The sequence below is a fragment of the Ailuropoda melanoleuca genome, chromosome 14 (assembly GCF_002007445.2).
Source record: "Ailuropoda melanoleuca isolate Jingjing chromosome 14, ASM200744v2, whole genome shotgun sequence".
Taxonomy (NCBI): Eukaryota; Metazoa; Chordata; class Mammalia; order Carnivora; family Ursidae; genus Ailuropoda; species Ailuropoda melanoleuca.
This window is the reverse complement of record NC_048231.1, coordinates 100,715,035-100,737,537: the sequence shown is the minus strand read 5'-3', so window position 1 is coordinate 100,737,537 and position 22,503 is coordinate 100,715,035. Positions and strand designations below refer to the sequence as shown.

Sequence of the window (22,503 nt, the reverse complement as noted above, 5' to 3'; positions counted from 1 at the left end):
AGTGGGGAGGGTAGTTCTGAGAGAACACACCTGAACATATGTGCGTATCATACATGCATCTGGCTGTACATGCCTTTGGAGAATAATGGCCTCCCATCTCTTCTGCCAGGGGAATCTTGCAGAGTGCTCATTACTGACAAGTCCTGTCCTTCATTTGTACTTTCTAAAATTCCTGAAATTGGAATTATTACCTGTTTGTAGTATTGCTTTCAAAGTAGTTTTCTTTTCAGATGTCATTCATTATTCAATGGTTTGGTAGAGGGGGAAGATAAATACTGTATGGTCACACTCTGTCCTCCGTAAGTAGGAGTTCACTGAACGAATTTCATTATTAAAAAAGTAACCTGTTTATTTTTATATCTTTCTTTAGAAAGTAGAAATCCTTTTCAGTTTTGTATCCCCAGAATAGCACCTTCCTGGAGTATCCTGCATGCCCAATAAATACTTTTTGATTGAATGAAAAACTTTTCCATCAGAGGGCAAATTGAATGCTAACATACTGAAACAATCAATATGGATAAGTGGAGAGGTGTCTATTAACGTGATTTACAGTAGAGAAATTACCCATACGAAATTATGATTCAAATTTGAGTGAGTTTGTGAAGGAAGTATAGGACATAAAGAAATGTGAAGAGCAGAAAAATATATAAGAAGCAAGATTTTTTTTTTAAAAAAGAAGGTATACAGGGCACCATGAGGCTTAAAACAGCTGTGGATTATTTTGAGTATACCATTTCATTTTTTCTATTTTTATTATATTTAATCAAGGGAATCAACTATTCATGATGGACTTGGGAAGAAAAGATTAGAGATTTATATTCTCAAGGTTTACCAAGTATAATTGAATTGATATGCTTGTATTTTTTTCAGATATCATTACACTTTTGGTGCAATACTTTGTAAATAGACAGCTCAATCTTCTTATCAAGTTCTGAAAGGATATATCTAAGAACTATCCAAGAAAACATTTTGGAAATTGTGCTTATTAAAAAACAGCAATGCAATCACAACAAAACCCTTTTAGAACCGGACTCGATGCTGTTGCTTTCCATGGAGCACTCTCACTGTCCCTGATGGTCCCGCGCAGGTTAGAACACGGCAGAAGCTGGAGCTCAGTCACAGCAAAGGCAAGCAACACACACATCTGTTAGGAGGGTCTGGTTTTCAACAATAGACACTTAGTTTTCTCATGTCTTAGAGTAAGCATTCATCATGAACATGACAAGTTGCTCCGAGTAAGATAAGGTTAACTGTACAGAAGATTCTTGGACACGCATTGTTTTGTTTAATTGTATCCTGACTGTCATTCTGAACGAAGATATTATTACGTTCTTCATTTTACAGGTAAGTAAACTGAATCTTAAAAGAAGTCAACCGATTTATCTAGCGCAGAGCCAATAAAATGGAGGGACTCCCAGACTCTAATCTAGGCTTCCTACTGACACACTCATTTGCTACCGAAGTGCTTCACATACTGAGCCCCAGGGATGTGCTCATGCTTGATAATACATTTTTCAATTCAACCCTTGGAACCACATTACTGGGGGGTATGAGTAGCCCTGTGCTTTTTCTGGGGGGATTGATGCTCAGTCATGTTCAACGACCAATGCCAAAGAAAGAATTTAAAATCATTTGGAGGGTAGAAGCAAAGCAAAAGCAAAACAAAACAAAAACAGTTATATGTATGCATCCTCAACTCTACGACAACTGTTTTTCCCCATATCGGTAGTTATTTATTTGGTTTCTCTTTATAGGAATTATGTTGGACTGTCTTATTTTTAATGAAGCACCACCGACACTCTCTACTAGGACTGCAAACTGCGTTTGGAAAGTATCCCTTCCCTCTCTGGCTGACTTGGAGTTTGTCAATGAGAGGAACTCACAAAGGATTTGGAAGGAAAGACAGAGTGAAAGACATTCTTCTCGGGAGGTCGCCGTGGAGAGATGCAGCAGCTTCTGGACCACATCTACAAGCTCCCAGTTCTCCATCAAGGTGACAGGATGTGGAGGCTCCAACAATCTCCATGAGCTTTGGCTTCTCTCCAGTCCCCAAGCTTCAGTCCTCAGTCCTCAGGGACCGCTTCTCCAATCCTACAGCGGCTGCCCTTCCAGACTTTTACTAGCCATCTATTCTCACATCTGTGGGATCCCCAACTCCCATACTAAATTCCTCATTCTCGAATGCTATAGAAATTCTATTTTCCTGACTGAACCCAGACCAATACAGGTGGAAGATTTGTCCTGTGGCCTAATCCAAACTGTGTTATTGCCGGTAAAGGTGCAGAGATTCTTGGCCCCTGGGTGGAACACACTTGAAATTTTAAAAATTATGTATACTGCAATAAGTTCACTTAATTCTACCCAGTTGACTGTGGAGGGGAGGGAATGATAGAAGACATCAGAGAAATAATTAACATGGGCAAATAAGCCTGTGGAAATGGTAAGGTGAATGTTTATCCTAATTGCTTTTACTGCTCAGAGAGTGCCATTAGGAGAACAGGAATGACATGTATTGGCTTTAATGTGAAGGGGACCACACACATAGGCCAAAGGATGTTGACATTGTACAAGAGAAAATGGGAACAGTATGCTTCTCAATATCTAGAAATGAGACTAAGGACTTAATGTGTTGATAATGATATCGGTATAATATATATATTGACTATATTTTTAAAAGCCTGTACTCTAGAAAATGTACTTAACTTTTTATTATCAATATGGCTACCATTTGTTGAGTCTATACAAAGTTTGAGCCCATTGAGTTTATAAGAAATTACATATATTTTTTGTGATAGGTAATATAGCGCAAGCATATGAAAATAACATGTTCAGGTAAGCATATGTTTTAAAAACCTGGGTTTTAAAATCGTAGATCATAACTCTAAGGTCTTACTGCGCACCGGGGGCAGCATATTAAACTACGGTGAGGAGAAAAGCAGCGTCTTGTGTGCGGGGTACACAAACCTCAAACATATGCTGTCATAAAGATTAATGCAGAGGGCGCCCTGCGAGAACGAAACCTGCTATTCAGTGTTCCTTATGAGATTCAGCCCCATCTATCAATTCCCACTAAATAAAGATTAACAGCCTTCTCTCTATTACAGATGTTACTTCTTCCGTCTATGCCTCTGAGAGATAAAAGAATCTTTATCCATAATACGGCTGCAAATGTATTATTGAATAGAATGACTATTAAATACATTGTTTGTATACACAAATACATCATTTGACTCTTAACAATCTGATCCAAACAGTTATATACCATGCTGCCAATCTGTGGCTAAAACAGATTATAGACCACATCTTGTTAGACGCCAGTGAATACTGATTTTTGAATTCAAAATATGATTTATTGAGTATAATATTTCCAAAACAGCATGAAGAAAAACTAGATCTATGGTATGGTAAATGTGTAGTGAGCCCTTCCCACGGTGTCACACAGAATGCATCTGGAGCCGATTCCCAAGTCAGAATGTCGCTTACAGTGACAACAGAGGCATCTGGTTTCTGCCTCTCTCACTTGAAATGGGGAAACTCTCGCAAGCATCATGAATGGCGATGAGGTGCACAGATGTCCAAGAGGAGACTTACCTGGCAGTTCAACAGCGTCATGCCCAGTTTTAATGTATAAACTTAAAGAATAAAAGAACTGTCTCAGAAAAAAATAATCGTTCTTGTGTTCTTGCGAGATTCCTGTCTTGGTTACTGGGTTTTGCCGCTTCTACAATATTCACTTTCCCTTGTGGTTTGACCTTCGTTTTGGCTGAAACTCCATCTGTCACTGGTCAGCAGTCAGTTCTCAGAACCCGCATTCCTATATCCCTGTTGGGTGGTGCTCACTCCTGTTCCTCAGCCCACCTCCCCCTGAGATAAGCATCACTCCAGTGGGCCAACAATTAGTATAGGAAACACTCATCCCTCTAGATGGAAAACTCCATGGAGAGCAGAGCGTTGTTTGTTTCAACTATCTCCCTGTATACACCGTTCAGTACAGCTCCAGGAACACAGCAGGCTGTCAATGGTGATATGAATATATAAACGACTTAGATAAAATATTTTTTAAGTAATGATTTGTTTCTTTTCTTCTCTCTCTCCCTTCCTCCCTCCCTCCCTCTCTCCCTCCCTCCCTTCCTTCCTTCCTTCCTTCCTCCTTCCCTTCTCTCTCTCTCTCTCTTTCTTTCTTTCTTCTTTGTATCAAGGGGCCTTGTAGCTTCCAGCACCAGGGCATTTTTCTTCTATAATAGTCATCTTGGCAGCACTAAGATATGACCGATGAACTCCATGGCTCATGCAAACAAGCATTTATTTCTTGCTCTCCTTACATGTCAGAGGCAGTGGGTTGGCTCCTCCAGCTGTGCTCCCCACGTTTGTCATTCTGGAAGTTGGTCTGGAGGAGAAGCTTTTATTAAGGACTTGCGATTCTCATTGGGGAGGAAAAACAAGAGAGTTGGAAGACATTCAAGTGATATTTCTGCAGTTTCTGCTTGGTATTGATTGACGCAATGTTTGTTACATCCCACTAGCCAAACCTGTGACATGGCCAGACCCAGAATCAGTGGGGAAGAATGTTAAATGTCTTACAAAGAAAAGGGGAGCAGGTCATTGGAGACAGTGATGCAACCCACCTCACCTCTCTACAAAATTTCTCCTGTAAAGTATGTTTCAGAAAGTAACCCCCATTTTAAGTATGACTTTCAGGGACCAGCGTTTGTTATTCAAAATGTTTAATTAAAATCATATAAATTAGAAAGTACTTTGGCATCAAACACACTGAATTTGAGCTTTATAAAGAACATATATCTGTGACGATGATAAGTTTCATAGTTACCTGCCCTCTTTGCATCTTAGTGTCAGGGTACGTAAAAAACATTGAAATAAGTTATCTACCTTATAAAGCTTTCATGGAAATTATATTATAACATGCAAAAAATTTCCAAGGACAGCTCCAGACTTAGAGCAGCACCTCCCCCCTCTTCTCCTTTGTCTGAAACATCTTTACGCTGGAATAAACACTTAGCTTCACTGCTTTGCCCAGTACATGTTGGCTCCCTTAAATCTACCTTCTCTTGGCATTTTTAACATGAACACACCTACGGTACTTATCACCAACTGGCTTTGATACTGAAACCTGGGGGTTTGTTTCCACCCCAGGGCTTGGGGCTCAATAGCTTCTATTCCTACCCTCAGGCAATATATTCTCCCAACCCATGGGATTTGGTATACAGAAAGGAGTGGTTTTATTTTTCCTTCTTAACTCTGGAGATCTGCGAGGTCACTGTTAGCCCTTCCTCCCTTTCCTCTATCCTTCTTCGGAACAAAGACATTGAGAAACTTATGTAAGAATATAGTTGCTGGCAACAGGAAACTCAACTTTTCAATTTTGTTCTTCAAGAAGAATCTCTCTTCTCTCCCGCCCACATTCTTTTGAAGCTTCTCAGAATAAAGTGACTGTTTGTACTGTCTTCCAACTTGAATAATCTGACAGATTGCTTCTGAAATGAGTCTTAACTTAAATCAAAATACGAAACTTTAATTAACAAATGGAAAATGCTGTACATATGGATTTTGCCCAGCATCATGACAATTTCCTGTACTTCTTGTCAGGCTCTTGGTAAAAATCAAGAGTGTTTGTTAGTTTGACTTTTGACCAGCAACAACAACAAACATATTTATGGCAAATATATAAAGTGTTATAATGTACATGTATAATTACATATGTACATTTCATATATACATAACCAAGGTTAGCAATAAAGTGATTTAATTGTGTTCATGTAAACCTGTCTCATTTTTTTGTATTTCAGAAAATATTTATTTGGCCATTTAACTTTCAGTCAGGCCTTTGTATATTAAATTGTTTTTTGTGTATTTACAGCCTCTGTACTAGATACTTCTGAGATCTAGAAATGTATATATGGGGGGCGCCTGGGTGGCGCAGTTGTTAAGCGTCTGCCTTCGGCTCAGGGCGTGATCCCGGCGTTCCGGGATCGAGCCCCACGTCAGGCTTCTCCACTAGGAGCCTGCTTCTTCCTCTCCCACTCTCCCTGCTTGTGTTCCCTCTCTCTCGCTGGCTGTCTCTCTCTGTCTAATAAATAAATAAATCTTTAAAAAAAAAAAAGAAATGTAGATATGATCNTGTGTTCCCTCTCTCGCTGGCTGTCTCTCTCTGTCTAATAAATAAATAAATCTTTAAAAAAAAAAAGAAATGTAGATATGATTATTCATGTTCACATGAGGAAGACAGGTAAATAGATCATTACAGTACCATAAATTCAAGCCAAATAGAAATGTTAAGCATCAGTATTTATATAATATAGTATAAATTGAGTATTATGAAAGCAGTAGTTCCCTAAGAAAATTAAAAAGATATGCTCGTACATGCCTGAAATTGGTCTTTTTTTTTTTTTTAATACATTGCCTTCCTGTGACCTCACAATGACAAACTTCTTTGGCAGCGGCAAGATTCAAATAGAGTTTGCCAGGCGATAAAGCCTGTGCCCCTGAAGTGACTCTTAAGCTGGGAGTCAAAGGAAAATATGAGGAGTTCTCCAGGTGAAGGGGCTTGGCTAGGCCCTTCCAGGGAGGAGTGCTGCCAGTAGCTGTAAAAGGGGGCAGTCTGTCCCAGATGCTCTGCCCGGGAGGTGAGACCAGACAGTAAGTAGAGGGCAGGTTGCGCACTTCTCATCGTGATGGTCTTGCTCCAGTTACTGTCTTGTACATTAATATATTCACTCACCGTTCATTCTTGCAACTCAAACTTTGCTGAGTGCCATGCCAGATCTGAAGAGACAAGGATGCACCAAAAGAGAGCGGTTCTCTAACTTTGGGAAGCTTGGGATCACTCGCAGGGAAGAAAGTCAGCGGATGTTCACACAAACTACTGTAACACCATGGGGAGAATGAGATCATGTTCTTGGAAGGTTGATACAGAAGAAACCACCCTGGGAAAGCCTGAGTTTAGTTAGGCTGAACCAGTTGAATCTCAGTGATGCCCTTGGTCTCTGAATATGGAAATCACCTAAACTTCTGTCACTCGCTGGGCAGAGTTTTCTGGATCCATTTTCAAAGCAGCCGTATGCCATTAATGCTGCCCCCAGCCCCCATCTCCTGTCCTGTGGACTTCAAAGGCTTCTTGAATGTTCCTTTTAGTTTCAATCAGTTCAGACTACAGTTGATCAAATTTCAACAAAAAGAATCCCTCTTTAGTATCTTTGAAGGTTCTCCTGCCCTTCCTTCCTCAGTCACCACATATATTATCTCCCATCAATTGCCATTACTGACATTCACACATATACATTTTCTCAGTGGACATCCTAGACTAATTTACCTTCCTTTTGATGAGGAACATTCTGACCTAAATGTTTCTTTGGTGCCAAACAGGCATTTCAGAGACCCAGTTTCATTACAATAACTTCTGTTTTAACCTGGGGACTTTAGGACCATCTTACCTCCTTCTTCTGCCAGATTAACTCTTGGCAATCCCTCAGAAGGTTCACTGTCCTTCTTGCATTCCAGAACATGCCTGACTTTATCAGTCTGGGGTGGCCACCGCTGTAGTCTGCTCTCAGAAACTTGAATTCATGTATCATAGCATGTCATCGCAATGACAGGTTTTGTTGGTTATTTTTCTCCATTGTATTTGAATATTTGAGATGAAGGATGGTCCTATTTATATTTTATCAGTAGAATCCAGCAAAATGTCTGATGCAGATTATGTCTAAGAAGAGTTCGTAGAATTTATTAGCAAATTTCTTCTACCCCAAACTTAAGTCAAAATTTTATTAAGCACTCTAGTCACGATTTCTTGCACGTCTCTTCCAAAATTGCTCTCTGTTTATGAATAATTATCTTGCATTATGTATGAATAGACACTTTTTATCAATTAACCCATCTGAACTGCATTACCATGTGAGAGGGAGTGGTTGGATCTATTTGTTTTTCTGTCATAGAAGTTTCCCAAGAATTAGGCGGATGCTACAAGGTTCTTAATCTCTTTTGGAAACTGAGGAGTAAAGCAGTATCTTTCCAGAGAAATAGCAAAGTGAATTTAAATTAAAAATTCTTCCCTAAATAACTACATTGCTGGTCAATATTAATCATACTAATTATAGTATTCATTGTATAAAGATGATTAGGGTCTTGGAGGAGATAATGAAAATATGTGGTTTTAGAGAATGCAGATTTCAGGGGATGAGAGGGGGCAGAATAGTAAAACTTCAGTATAGGAGTTAGCATACCAAAGTCCTATTTCCTTATTAACTTCTATTTTCTTCACCTCCTTAAATTATTTTTTTAAGGTTTTATTTCTTTATTTGCAAGAGAGAGAGGGAGAGAGAGCATGAGCAGGGAGAGGAGCAGAGAGAAGAGGACAAGCAGATGCCCCACTGAGCGTGGAGCCAGAGGCCCAGCTCGATATCATGACCCTGAGCATGACCTGAGCTGAAATCAAGAGTCGAATGCTTAACTGACTGAGCATCCAGGTGCTCCTTCTATTATTAACAGCATTTATTCCACTTTTTTTGGTGACTTATTTATGGAACAAATGGAATTGTAATAGATACAAATCTTACTTATTTATGGAACAAATGGAATTGTAATAGATACAAATCTTACTTCTTTCTTTAGCATGAGTAAAAAGGGCAGGGATCACTTTTAATTACATTATTTACATTACTAAGCATAGTGCCATTGCATTGATCATTTATCACTATTTTCATTTCATACCTTTTCATTTCTATCCCTTCGTGGCTTTCCTGCTACCAAAACAACGGAAATGCTGCGGTCCTGGAACCATGATCACCAGGGTGACACGTACGACTATTACAAATATTTCATATATAGAAGTCCTGTCCTCTGGGCCACCTCGTTAGGGTGACCACACGGACTGTTACCAATATTTTGTATGTATAGCTGTTATACATAATGCATTTTCTTATATAATGTACTTTTTTGTCCCTTATTGGGGATATTTAATTATTTATATACATTTATAAATAATTGGGGCGATCTAATGGCCAAGCCAGTCTGTGAGTGGCTCTAATTAGCTCCCACCAAGGTGGTACTCCGTGTTGTCTAGACATAAACTAACATCTTTACATTTCTTCTGATTTCTAGTCTTTGCCAAAATCTCACTCCCTTCTCCGTCTTCTTCGTGAATGACAGTAACTGGAAGCCAAGGGGGAGCACCTCTTTGCCCTCTAGCAGAAGGAAACTCTATCAAATGATGTACATAGCATAAAGTAATCCGAGAGTCATCTGGTGCAAACCACTGGCTTTACAGATGAGAAATCGGAAGCCAGAAAGGTCAAGTTACTCCCTGAGGTTCTCTCACAAGATCAGAGAATATCACCTCCTTCCTTCTAATTGTCAGTTTGGTGCTGTCTGTCGAATGCCCCATACAGTCCACCAGGTGCACTATGTCAGGAAGAAACAAATAGATTTAATGTATCTGCAAAGCAGATTTCATTTCCTTAGACCATATTTTCGTCAATACTAATAAAATCTGAAAGGGGAAATATTGTCTCTTTAAAAAAGAAAAAAGAAATACTGGGTCTCTGCAGTCATGATGTCGTTGACTTTAATGACTTCTTGAAACATGCTGCTGAAGGTGGAGAACTTGGGGGGGTGCGTGGCTAGTGGGAAAGTAAGCTGCAGGTGCTCTGGCATACTCATTGCCAAACCAGCTGACACAGAGCCTTAGGTGCTGCTATTGTCACAGCAGATAAAACACATCCTTTTGGCTCGTAAAGATTTTGGAGTCCTTTCATGAAACCAGATGGGTTCTAATTAATGCAGTAGCTGTACACAAGCCTACATCTTTTTATTCCTAACTGGCAGCCTGAGATCCATTTGGGATTTACCTAATGAGTCTATTCCAGGAAACTACCCTTTGCATTAATTAACTCTATGGTATGAATAGGGGGAGCACGTAGAGGGTTGTTAAAATTGAGGACAGAAGGACAAACTCTCAGTTCTCTGGACCTTTAGACTTTAAGAATTGTTTTAATGAAGAGGAATGCTAGCCTCAGTGCTTTGGAGAGTTGCCCAGCCTCGAAAGTGTCACCACTGTGCCCCTTTCTCCTTAATGACAGAATCTCAATTTTGTTTGGAGCATCTGTGTGTCCAGCTAAGTGTCCACCTCCCCAGCTATGCATAGCCATGTCGGTGATGCCCAAGTATGTTTGCTGAGTGTGGCTTCAGTGAATGCCATTGTTTTTGGCCCAAAAGAGTCAAGTGGACCATAACTTTTACTTGCTCTTCTTTCTACTTGGGCTGTAGGCACAGTGCCTGAAGGTGAAGTGGTTATTTGGATTTTATAAGGAAAAAATCCCCATAATGAAGGTGGCAGAGCAGAAGAATGTACAGAGTCTAAAACAGGTTGGCCTCATGTATGCACATACCTCTCTAGGCTGGCCACTGAGATTAAAGACCCAAATCCCTATTTGGCTAATCATGATACCCCAAGCCACAAGCTCTCTCTAGAACGTTTTTGCCAATTAATTAAATGAAGTCTTATATTTGAAGAATCATTTTTGTTCCCCTTTCATGAGTTTGCTTACAATCATGAAAATACAGGAGAAAAAAGTCCAGCCTCTCGTTTCTGCCCAGCATACCCACAATCTATTCACACAAAGCATTTGTGAGTAGGAAGACTTCACCAAATACTTGAGGATCACAGGAAGTGTTTCCAATCTTTGAACCCCACATTCAATATCACATAGCTGAGATTTTAAACTTTGTCTTTTTGGACCTGCAAAAATGGAGATTTTCTTGACAATTTTTCCATGTAATGGCTAGGGTCCTATCCTCCCCTGAATCTTCTCTGCAGTCCTCAATTCCCGCTTTTATGTTTTATGTAACTTCTCTTTGAAAGCTTAAAAGCAATTCTCTCTTTTTATCTCATGAGCAATAGTCTGATTTTTTCTTTTGAAACCATCATACCAACACAAAGTCTGACTTTCTACCTCAACTGTGTCTTAAAGTATTATGTATTTGTTCATATTTTTTAAGAAAACTTGCTATTGTTTTGCTAAGAAAATATTGGTATCAGTTATTAAAACATACAGATTGTTTTCACTTTGTTGTAAGTAAAGGAACGATGTATGTATACATATTGATATGGATTTATGTCTAATTTTATATTTCTAAAAATGACCATTTATGTGGGCTTCATTAGTTAAATTTCTACTTCAAAGGGCATAGTCTTTATAAATGTCTTTTAAAATATTGGTAGACTCTCAGAAGGTTTTGAAGAGGGAGCAAGTGTTGCATGCAGGAAAATCAGACGGGCTGGCGGGCACTTAGCTATTGTGTGACCACCTATATTTCTGCATCTCCCTGATTTTTTATCCATTAAACAGAAATAATACACTGTGATCATTATGTGGCTTAGAAGATTAATGAGACTACAAATATAGGCTGCATGAGACAGCACAGAAATGCTGTAAGATGGTAGAGTGGTTGATTGTTGAGAAAGATAGCAAATCTTAATTTTTAGATTGTGGACTCTAATTTTTTTAACCAAAAGTTGATCTGAATATTTTTTAAAGATGTACTTACTTATTTGAGAGAGAGAGAGAACAAGCGAGCATGAGTGGAGGGAGGGACAGAGGGAGAAGAAGAGAGAGAGAGAGAGTATCCACAAGCACACTCCCCCTCCCCCCCCCCAGCATGAGGGAGCCCAAGGTGAAGCTGATCCCAGGACTCTGAGATCATGACCTGAGCTGAAACCAAGAGTCCACCGCTTGACTGACTGAGCCACCCAGGCGCCCGTGATCTGAATTTTGATAATTGCGGTTTGCTTTAGATTTCTCCTCAGTTATCTATTCGGGCAATGAGAATTCAGGCACTGAGCTCGTCATGCTAGGCAGAGGTGATCACACCATTTAGTAGCACGTTACATTATGATGATTGCTGCCAATGACACAACAGGCAACGAGTACTCTACAATCAACTCAAAATAGAGTTTTCTGGCGTGTGGTAAACTCCTCACGCAACACACCACCACCGGCCCCCCCTACAGTGTGGCTTCAGGATGACTCACTTTAAAGTATTTCCTTTTTTGCCAGTGCAATCATCTGTAGATAGTTAATGTGAGAGAAAACAAGTGAAAAGAGGTGGTTAGTGTTAAAGCTTGGAATGCAGCTGACGATCATTACCCTAAATTACCGCTCCCCAGCCCACAGAGACACCACACAGAACAAAACCAGGGAGGGTTCCTATTTGGACTCCAGAAGATATACAGCCATGTGGTGTGAATATCTATCGCTTGATCCCTCTGGAAGGGTTGAACTTTTTATGTTTTCGAATCTGTGTCAAGACCATGTTTAGAATACAGAAAGGAGAAATGCATTTGGTTTATTCTGTTTATTTTCCAGAAAAAAAAAAGACAATCAAATAATAGGTAAAAATAGGTAAATGTTTCTCATGCTTTTGAAGTTTTACAAGAAAGAAAACTCCAATTTCATCGTGAAATTTTCATGTAGTCCTCTGATTACGTAAGTTATTTTTTTTCCTTTACTATTGAACTATTTCAGCATGAGATACGGAGTTGCCTATATTTGAGGGGTGTATATGGCTTTAGAAAACTATTTTGTATTTAAAATGTCCTTGCTATAAATTACCCACACCTCAGAGTTCATATTAGTGCTCCTTTCCTCATGGAGGATGTGTCTTTCCAATCCCAGGAACACACGCTAAAATGACATACAGAAAAAATAGTTTAAAAAATGGACACCATTTACTATTTCATGACTTATTCCCTAAAGCTACACTTTATAGTCTAGTGTTGGGTGGAATTAGATAATGCAACATTGTACAGATACAACTGACCTCTTCTGGAAGCAGGAATTCCTCATGGAAATTTACCAAAATGACTTTCATAATATTATAAAACCTACATTGTATTATATGATAAAAATGCAATGAAATAGTTTATTGATCTCTTTAAAGTATTAGGTGTGAGGCTTTCATAGATCTTTAAAATATGTTTTAAGGAGTGTTGAAATTGAATCTAATACATTTTATTACTTAAATATAAAAAACAGTGTAATTGGTTAAGTATTTTTTCTAATAGCTACAGTTTATTAAGTACTTTCTAAATGCCAGGAATTGTGTTCACCAAGTTACAAGTATTCTCCTATTTGACACCACAGACCCTATGAAATAGGTATGAATTTTCCCATTTTGAAGTGTTCTGGGGCTTAGAAAGATTGAGAATCTCGCCAGAGTCTACTGGGCTGGGACTGGACCCATACCAGTTTAACAACAAAGCTCATATTCTTTTTTTTTTTTTTTAAAGATTTTATTTATTTATTTATTCGACAGAGATAGAGACAGCCAGCGAGAGAGGGAACACAAGCATGGGGAGTGGGAGAGGAAGAAGCAGGCTCACAGCAGAGGAGCCTGACGTGGGGCTCGATCCCATAACGCCGGGATCACGCCCTGAGCCGAAGGCAGACGCTTAACCGCTGTGCCACCAAGGCGCCCCACAAAGCTCATATTCTTAACAATATGGGTGTTTCTCTACAATATTCCGCCCAGGTTTTATATCCTTATTTCTTCTCAATACAAAACTTTTTATCTCTATGCTTCTGGCTAATACTCATGATTTTGAAAACAGTTTCTGAAGTTTATATTATAAGAGTGTGACATTAAAGTACTTCACTTCGATTCAAACAATGTAATCCTACAGAGACACATCATCGACTCTGTGTTCAAAATCACATGCTTTACAGGACTGCCACTGCAGAATTCTTCATGCAATGAACCTGACCCGTCTGCCTTAAATACATGCATTTCCGGTTGAAGAGAAAATCCTAGGACAGGGCTCTGTGATTGTAACTCTCTTCCTCTCTTAAAAGCTGTGAAGTACTTTGTGCATAATGAACCATCTGGGTTTTGCATCTAGTCCAATTGGTGATTTGGGGTTTTCCAGCCTAATAACATATCATGAAGTGAGTAAGCCTAAAATTTAAGCTAGGCTTGAAAATAATGTCCTGAGGAGACTTCAGCTTTATTACTGACTCCAGTTCTCCATCTAGAAAGCGGAAACTCTGATGCTTAGATGTACCACAGTGGGATATTGTGAATGGCTAATTACAAGCACTCAGCTTATTAAAGTTGTAGATAATTGCTAAACATCCTTTTAACCTCTGCTCCGCACTGCCAGAGGCATGGAGGCAGTGAGCTAATGGGTTTCTCCCCTTCTAAGTGCTCAATCTTTAGAGTTTGAACATTTACGCGAGAGTGTACTTGTTGGTGGAAATCAAGTAGAACAGAACACATTAATAAAATAAAAAGGACTGATTGGTTCAAAATAAGACATTTGCCATTGACTATCCAATATAGTAGTTCCTACACAATCTTTCCTTAGCTTCTTGACATCCATCTCCCATCTCCTCCATGTCCATCAGAATGGCCTCCTTGCTATTTCTCAAACAGGAAAAACCTGCTCTTTTGCCTGGTCAGTTCTTCCCCAAGATATCCATAGTGTTGGCTCTCTGACTCAAGGTCTCTGATCACTTGTCATCCTGGCGTCCATGACTTCCATGGGCTTTCCATCTAAAGAGCCCCGCTACATTCTCTTCTGCCCCTCCCCTTCCCCAACCCCCCCACCTGTCTTTAGTCCTTGACCCTGCCTTTTTTTTTATTTAATAGTGCTCATGATCCCTCAGCACATTATATTTGATGGTTTACTCTCCGTCATCTCATTCTGTGAAGGTGAGCTCTATGAGAACAGGGAATTTTGTATGTTTTGCTGATTACTGTACTGTATTCTCAGCATTAAAAGGGAGCTTGGAACATTTTAAGCAGTCACTAAGTTCATAGTGACTAAGTGGATAAATATATAGAAATATTTCTGCATTATATAGTCTTCAGTCTTTATTTCCCAAGTACCTGCTTTCAATAATCCATAATGTGGTCTATATTTGATTTTTGACATTTATAAGGCAGAGGAAAATCTTGTCCTTCAGAAAGTCTTTAAAAAGAACTTATAACTCACAGTCAAGCTCTCATTTACATATAGGAAAGAGAAGGCAACAGAAATCTGTCTCCCTGATGTAGTATTAGTTTTATCATCATATACACCCAAACTTACTTTCGTCTTTCTTTGGGACACATGGTTTAGTGTAGGCTGAGGTTCTGAAAGACCCAAGTTCCAATCTATTCATAAGACATTTGCCAACTGAGTATTGTTTGCACTATACATTCAGGGATAATAATGCCTACTTACATTGTTTCTCATGAAAGTTTATTAAATAAGATTATTCTAAGGCATCTAATATGTGTTGAGAGAGAGAGAAGGGGATGTCAGAAATGTCTTGACTCTCAAATATGGTGTTGGTGACACAGACAAGTTTACAGAGAAGCCCGACAGATGCTACCTTAAGTTAACTTGAAGTTCATATCAACAGAGATGATTCAGATCAAATAAGATGCAATGAAAAGAACACACTATTGTTTGTAATTTTTGCTTCACGGTTGCATTACCTGAGTCAAATCCTATAAAGAGATGAGGTAAAACAAAATTAAAGAATGTTCTAGAAGATGACTAGCTTGTAATCTTCAAAAGTGTCAGAGTTGAGGAAAGATTGAGAAAGAGACATAATTATTTTTAAGACATGATTTTGATCTGGATCATTTTGCTATAAAGAATGCTGTTGAAGTCACATTTCCCTTTTAGACATCATTCTGTCCTTTTGTAAAATGAGTAGCTTGGATTGGTTTACAAAAATGACAGCTGACATTTATCAAGTGCTTCGTTTGCCGTAACACACACACACACATACACACACACACACACACACAAATGGTATTGGAACAACTGACTAAACTTGAACGGGGTCTAAGGATGACATTGTAGGAATGTAACTATTTTGTTTCTTACTTTTGTTGGCCATATTGTGATTATACAGGAGAAGGCCCCATCTGTAGGAAATACACACTGTAATATTTGGGATGATGGACCATCCATTGACTACTTTGTCTGAAATGGTTTTGGGGGAAATTTTCTTTGTGCCGTACTTGCAATTTTTCTGTAAAGTTTGAAATTGGTTTTACGTAAAAACAATTTTTTTAAAAAAAGTATAGAAATTTTCTAAATGCTGGATAATGGTTGGAAGATAGAAGCTGTATAGAAAACTAATCAGACTTATGTCTCTGAATAGTTGCTCTGGCAGCTCTGTGGAAAGTATATTTGGGAGTGGGAGGATGGGAGGAATGTAACATTTCTGGCATGTGATGTTTGGGGAAAAATACAGAAAGGTTCCCGATTGGAAGGGCGCATTGCAAAATAGCAGCCCATCCTCCAAGTTGAGATCGTTCCGGACCAAACTCTCAAAGTCCATGACTATATAGAGAGTCTCTGGGAAACGCAGACTAGATGGAAAGCTATAGCAGCTGTCTACAAGATAGGTGATAAGTGGCTTTAGGGAAAAATGACTTCCAGGTATATTTTGGAGATTGAATAGATAGAAGAGGCTGAAAGATTTGATGTGGAAAGTGAAGAACAGAGAACAATCAAGAATGACTCATGAGGTTTTAACCTGAACTCCAGCAATGGCTTAGTGGTATCATTTGTATGTGGAGCAATTTGGGGAGAAAAATCAAGAATTCAGATCTTGTTATGAGTAGGCAATTCACTAAAGAAGAAACCCAATGGCCAATACGCATAGATTAATATTCAACTTCATTAGTAGAATTCAAAAAAACAAACAAAGCATCAAAGCACTTTTCACCTATCAGATAAGCAAAATCTTTTTCTTCCAATTTTGATTTCTATTATTGATGTTCTGGGTAGAAAAACAGGTTCTTTTTATACTGATGGCAGGCAAGTAAGTTGGAAAGTCATAATGGGGAGAAAATACGCCTAATAGGAATCTAATAATTCATAATTTTTTAAAAAAGCAATTCTACTTTCATAAAATTACCTAGATGAAATTACCAAGGATGTGAAAAAATATTTAGCTATAAAGATCTTTTCTTTAAGTGGATATTATTCCAAGTAGCCACAAAATGGGATGTTATTAGCTTGCAGTAAACAGGGGAACTGGTCCTTTTTCCTGGAATTTCTAATGTGTTAATGTTAAAACTGGCTCTGGGATCCTCGGCCTTATCACCACCTACCTCTGATGGAAGCCAGGAGGAAACAGTGAGAGACAATGGCTAACAGGCAGTCTGGTTTTCTTTCAAGAGTCCTCACCCATTAGGGACCGCAGTAAAGGCTGCCTTCCCCTGAGTACCTAGGTTGGAGAGGGGAAAAAAAAAGGAGATTTCTTCTCCTTGCCTTCCCAAGTCAGTGGGATAGGATGGAGAAAATTCCTCATAGACACCAAGGTTTCTGCAAACAAAGCAAACACCAACAACGAAAACCAAAAACACAGGCTAAATGCCCTGCCCCCAGCGAGGTGTTTACTGAGCTGCAGAAAAATATTGGTTGGAGGTGGCCTGTGCTTGAGAGGCTGGGCAAGGACGGCAAGTGTGGTCCAAGCAGAGCCCACCAAAGGTGCTTGAAAATTCCCACTATTGGGGGGGTGGGAGGGGCTGTGGTGTTTTGGAAGAAAAATGTAAAACCTCTACATGAAGAAAGATAACCTCCCAACAAAACAAAACAAAACAAAACAAAAAACAAAACAAAACAAAACAAAACAAAACGGCACCAGCTAAGACCAACTATATTCAGTTTCTAAAATGTACTTCCAAGTTCAGGTACGCGATTTGGTCTTAACACTTCGCCTCCTTCTTTAGTGAGGAGGAGCTGACCCTAAAAGGGATCCCAAATCTTAGCAGCTTAACACACCGTTATCTAGTGCAGATCTGAGGGAAGGGGCTCCACAGAATGCACTCATTGCAGTCACGGTGGTCTTTGAGGGCCTGGAGGTCCCCTGGAGCATCTGCATTCAGCAAGGAGGGCTGACGTCAGTAGAGACTGGCATCCCATTGGTTGCGCTCAGTCACATGGCCCCGCTGGATGTGCAGTAATGTGGTCCAAGGTTTCAGTGATTTGGCTCTGCCCGCTCTCATCCTTCGTCTCTGGCTGGGCCCTGGGATCCAGAGGAGCCATAGGCACTATAGGGAGTTAGGGAAGGGAAAGAGCAGAAATAGTATTTAAAAAGGCGAGTTCCCCTTCTCCCACTGCACCTTAGACATCATCTGGGAGCAGAGATGAAGGGGCAGATGTTGAACTGGGTGACAATTGGATTTTTTAATAACTGAAAACAAGACAATTGTAAAATGAAAATTAACCGGAAAAGTTCTGGCATCTTCTCTATTATGGGATAGGTAAGGGAGAGCAGAGAGTTTGAAGGCAGTTGTTAAAAAAAACAAAATATTTCATGAGGCGCCTGGGTGGCACAGCGGTTAAAGCATCTGCCTTCGGCTCAGGGAGTGATCCCTGCGTTATGGGATCGAGCCCCACATCAGGCTCCTCCACTATGAGCCTGCTTCTTCCTCTCCCACTCCCCCTGCTTGTGTTCCCTCTCTTGCTGGCTGTCTCTATCTCTGTTGAATAAACAAACAAACAAACAAACAAAAACAAAATATTCCTCCTTTTGAGGCACCCAATTAATTAACTGGTTGAATTGTTACTTCCGTATGTTGAAATATAATGTTGCAGTTAAAAATCATGTGGCATATTTAGATTTTATTTGCATGGAAGAATATTCTTGATGAACTACATTAGAAAATAAGTAATGGTATAAGATCATACTTTTACAAAACAGGTATGGAGTTTACATTATCAGCCTCAGTGTATGCATTTGTGTGTGTGTAATTTGCATAGAGAAAAGGAGAAACAGATACATGAAAAGGATAAGACTGGTCATCTCGGATGGTGAAATTTATAGTAACCAAACATTTTTCTCCTTAGAACATGTGTTTATTAACTTTTACTTACCTGTTATGACTTCAGGAAGAGAAGAATAAAAAATAAGGATAATGTTGTGAAGTAAACATTAACAAGTAAAGTTATAAAAATATGTTTTATGTCTACCTACCACATATGCCCTAATTTTCTCTTAAGTGTTATCTATATCTTATGATTTTTTGAGTCTTAAACACGTGCAAATTTAGCTGATGATAATAAATAAGCTGAAACCAATAAGGATATTTGCCTTTAAATAAATAACTTTTTCCATCTTTTATCTCAACCAATCTCATTATATCTCTTTCTTCTTTTATGGTTCCTATTACTATAGTAAATATGAAATAAGAATTGCAAAACTTATTTAATAACAGATGTTTCTGCCGTTGGAGAAAATAACATCCCTTACAATTTTGTGCGGCAAATTTGCATTACCTTAACTTGCAAGCACCCTTTCCAGCCTGTAGATGGCACCAACGTTCATGCCTTGTAGCTGTCAGAGACCATGGCAGTCCATGGTCTTGGCCGGAGGGGAAGCAGTGAGCTTCCCATGTGTAGCCAACCTTTAGGACTCCATCATTTTCAGTAGACACACACGTCTTCAGCCAGCACACGTTCCGCAAACACACCCTCACGCGGTGTGTATTCAATTCCCAGAGGGCTTACGGCTTCAGTGCTCCTGGTCTCTCAAAATAACTCTAGTGGCCCCCTCAAATAATACAAATTATTAGTATGGCCATCTAGTCGTTGGTGTGGTCTTGATGTAGTTTCCTTTTTTTCTGGTGGCCCAGCCGGCTTTTATTTGTGTGAGCCTGTCTTACTTATTGCACAGAGTATTTGAAGATTTTACTGGATCAGACTTAAGGCTGCATTGTTATTATGTACTCTAATTCATTGTATAAATGCAGTGTGCGACTGTTATCACAATCAAAAGTCATTTGATTTTTTTAAATTGATAATTGCCGTCCAGCAGACATGGGGATAATGTGCCTTGATTTCACGAAATTCCACTTGAGGAACAATAGTAGTGTTTATATGATATCTTAGACTCTCCTGTTTTTTTATATTTTTACTAGAATGGTATTGTGCACTTAAGACATCAAGATAGGTCTGCCTACATCACATCTAAATCTATATATATGTTCCTTATAATCAATTAAAGCTGAAGCCATAGATTCCATTATTCCCAGATATATTCAGTAATTATTTTGTTCTTTGAAAGTCAATATAAATACTACTGTAATATTTAAGGGAATTATTGGGTTTATGTCTTTTAGTCAGTTGAGCTACTAAACAAAAATACGAGTCCTCTATTTAAAAACCAACACTGTGCCAAACTTTTGGGAAAATGCAATTTTTTCCTGAAGTATCAATTCAGTAATTTGTAAGATATTTGGTTCCATCACGACAGCACTGAGAACTGAACCTCTCTTTTGAAAATATTAAATCAACAATCTGTACCTCACTTTAAGCCATGCCATGCCCCTGATATCTTCGGCGTACATCAAACGGTGTTTTAAAAGCACTCAGGGAAATCACTGTAAGAATCAAATGATGAATTTCCTTCTAATGGGACTAACTGTTCCGTAAGTTATGTCCTCAGTTAAATTTAGATTTTGTTCAATCTTGAGTTTCCTATCACAGTACCTCAGAGAAGTTTATGATCCTATCCTGGAGGTTGGTGGTTACCCACCTCCGGAATTTATTCAATATAATGTGAAACTCTTTTGTAAACCATGGTTGGATAATTTTTTAAGTGGTGAAAAATCACTGTGTTGAATGTGTTTTGACTACAAAATCGTTCCGCAAACACGGTCCCCGAGTGGGAGGGCGCCGTGATGCTTCTGCGTTGGCTTGGCAGCCCGCCCCGGGGGGCTTCGCGGAGGAGGCGGGTTGGGGCGCTTCGTGAAGCGGAGGTTTTCTGCTGGAGAACAGATGGGAAGGAATGATCTGCAGGGCGACCAGGTGCAGAAAGGTATTGTTGATAAGGCAGGTGCTGTGTTCAGGCCACCCTCCCTGCCATAGGCTGTCCTCGGGGCAGGCGGGGAGGGTCTCGCAGCCGTGCTGAGGGATTTTTACTTAATTTTTTGGCAGTTAGAAGCCGAGGAAGGTCGTGCACGAGAACTGATATGAACAGGAGACCAGGGCCCCGGGGCTGTGAAGGGGGGTGACTTTGCTCACCCTACAGCTTTGCTTTGACAGGGGCGGGAGCCGGGAGAGTCGCAGCAGCCCGCACGGTGTGCTCACGCTTAGTCGTGTAGGGTATGTTTTCCCATGTTGGGAGAGTTAATTCGTGTGGTAGTTCACTCCTGAGAAAATGGGCCCGGAGAAGTCTCAGACGCTCACGAAAGATCGCAGGGCCAGTGAGTGGTCGCGCTGGGGTGAGAACACCTGCCTGAGAATGGGCGCCAAATCCCCGCTGGGCTCTGTGCTCGAAGACCTGCACCTGCCTCCTCATGGGGGGGCCGGCAGCGCCCACCTCTCCGCTCGTCCCCAACTGCCGGGGGTGTCAGTCCAAGGAAGTGTAGCCTTGTGCATAAAAATTTAAAAAAAAATCTAGTTCTGTTTGACACTAGCATTTTGGGGAGAAGAATAAGCAGTCTGATCAGAAATAAATTGAGAATTGGTAGAAATGGTTTCTGTTATCATCTCTGCTGGTGACTGGCTGTGACTTTGAGTAAATCGCTGAATTGTGTGATTTCCCCATGTGTAAAATAAAGAACCAAGTGATTTTCAAGGGCCCTCTAGCTCTAAGATTCAGTTTATATTTCAAATGGAAAGTATCTGCCTGAAGGCATTAATATAGTGTTCACAGTTTCCCAATAAACTACTTTCCAATAAATGAACTGCCTAAGGCAATTTGAATAAGTCTCCCTCTTGCCCTCCCTTTCTCTCAATCCGTCTTTCCCTCTCTCTCTCCCCATTTCCTCATTTCAGATTAATGATATACTAATATTGCATTGACTTCTGACTTGATTGGTCATATAACTCACACTTGTTCTCCACCTGCCCCATTTTCTCTGCTGAATTCCGTGAGCTTTCACTGGTGGACTGGGCGCTGTGGGCGGGAAGCTGTGTCGCCCCCTAGCAGAGAGCTTCCAGGGAAGGCGTTTTATGGGCACAGCTCCCGCTGGGACTCCACGGTTGTCCTATCTGCACGGGGCAGCTGGTTGGTGAAGCTGCCTAATGTGCTGATTGATCTTACAGGTGTCCTGAAGTATGTACGTTCCCTCTGGTGAATTTTCTAACATCTTCCTTATGTCTAACATCAACAGTGTTAGGTAGCGTTCATGGTGTTCGTTTGCTGTGCGGAAGAGCAGGTGACATTTCGTCTTCTCTCATATAGCAGTTACGAGCAGGGATTTGAGGTGGCCGTCAGAGGCGGGAACTAGTGAGCAACAGCGGGTCAGTGGTAACTATTCACAGCACACCGTCACATCAGTTTGCCAGAACCTTGAGTGTAAGGTGAAATAACCTCGTAAGGAGTCTCTCTGATATTACCTGCAAAATACCTCCTATAAATCCCTCCCAGTGTTTTAAAGTGTTTTGCCAAATGTGTAGAAAGTACCTCAACTGCCTTCCTTTCTGTTTGAATCTTAATTGCTCTTATTGGGGCGCCTGGTGGCTCAGTCTGTGAAGCC

At 40.0% G+C, this 22,503-nt stretch overlaps 1 protein-coding gene across 5 annotated transcripts in view; it reads left to right on the top strand.

The window, feature by feature from the left end:
- NETO1 (neuropilin and tolloid like 1) overlaps positions 1 to 4,005 on the top strand; it is a 122,385-nt gene extending 118,380 nt beyond the window's left edge. For 2 of the 5 annotated variants that reach the window (XM_019801801.2, XM_019801807.2), the window contains exons 11-12: positions 871 to 1,344; positions 1,755 to 4,005. The gene's annotated coding sequence lies outside the window, so the exon portion shown is untranslated. The remainder of the gene's footprint in view (positions 1 to 870; positions 1,345 to 1,754) is intronic. The other 3 variants (XM_019801802.2, XM_019801803.2, XM_019801804.2) reach the window with 3 other exon arrangements.
- Positions 4,006 to 22,503: the final 18,498 nt, after the last annotated feature.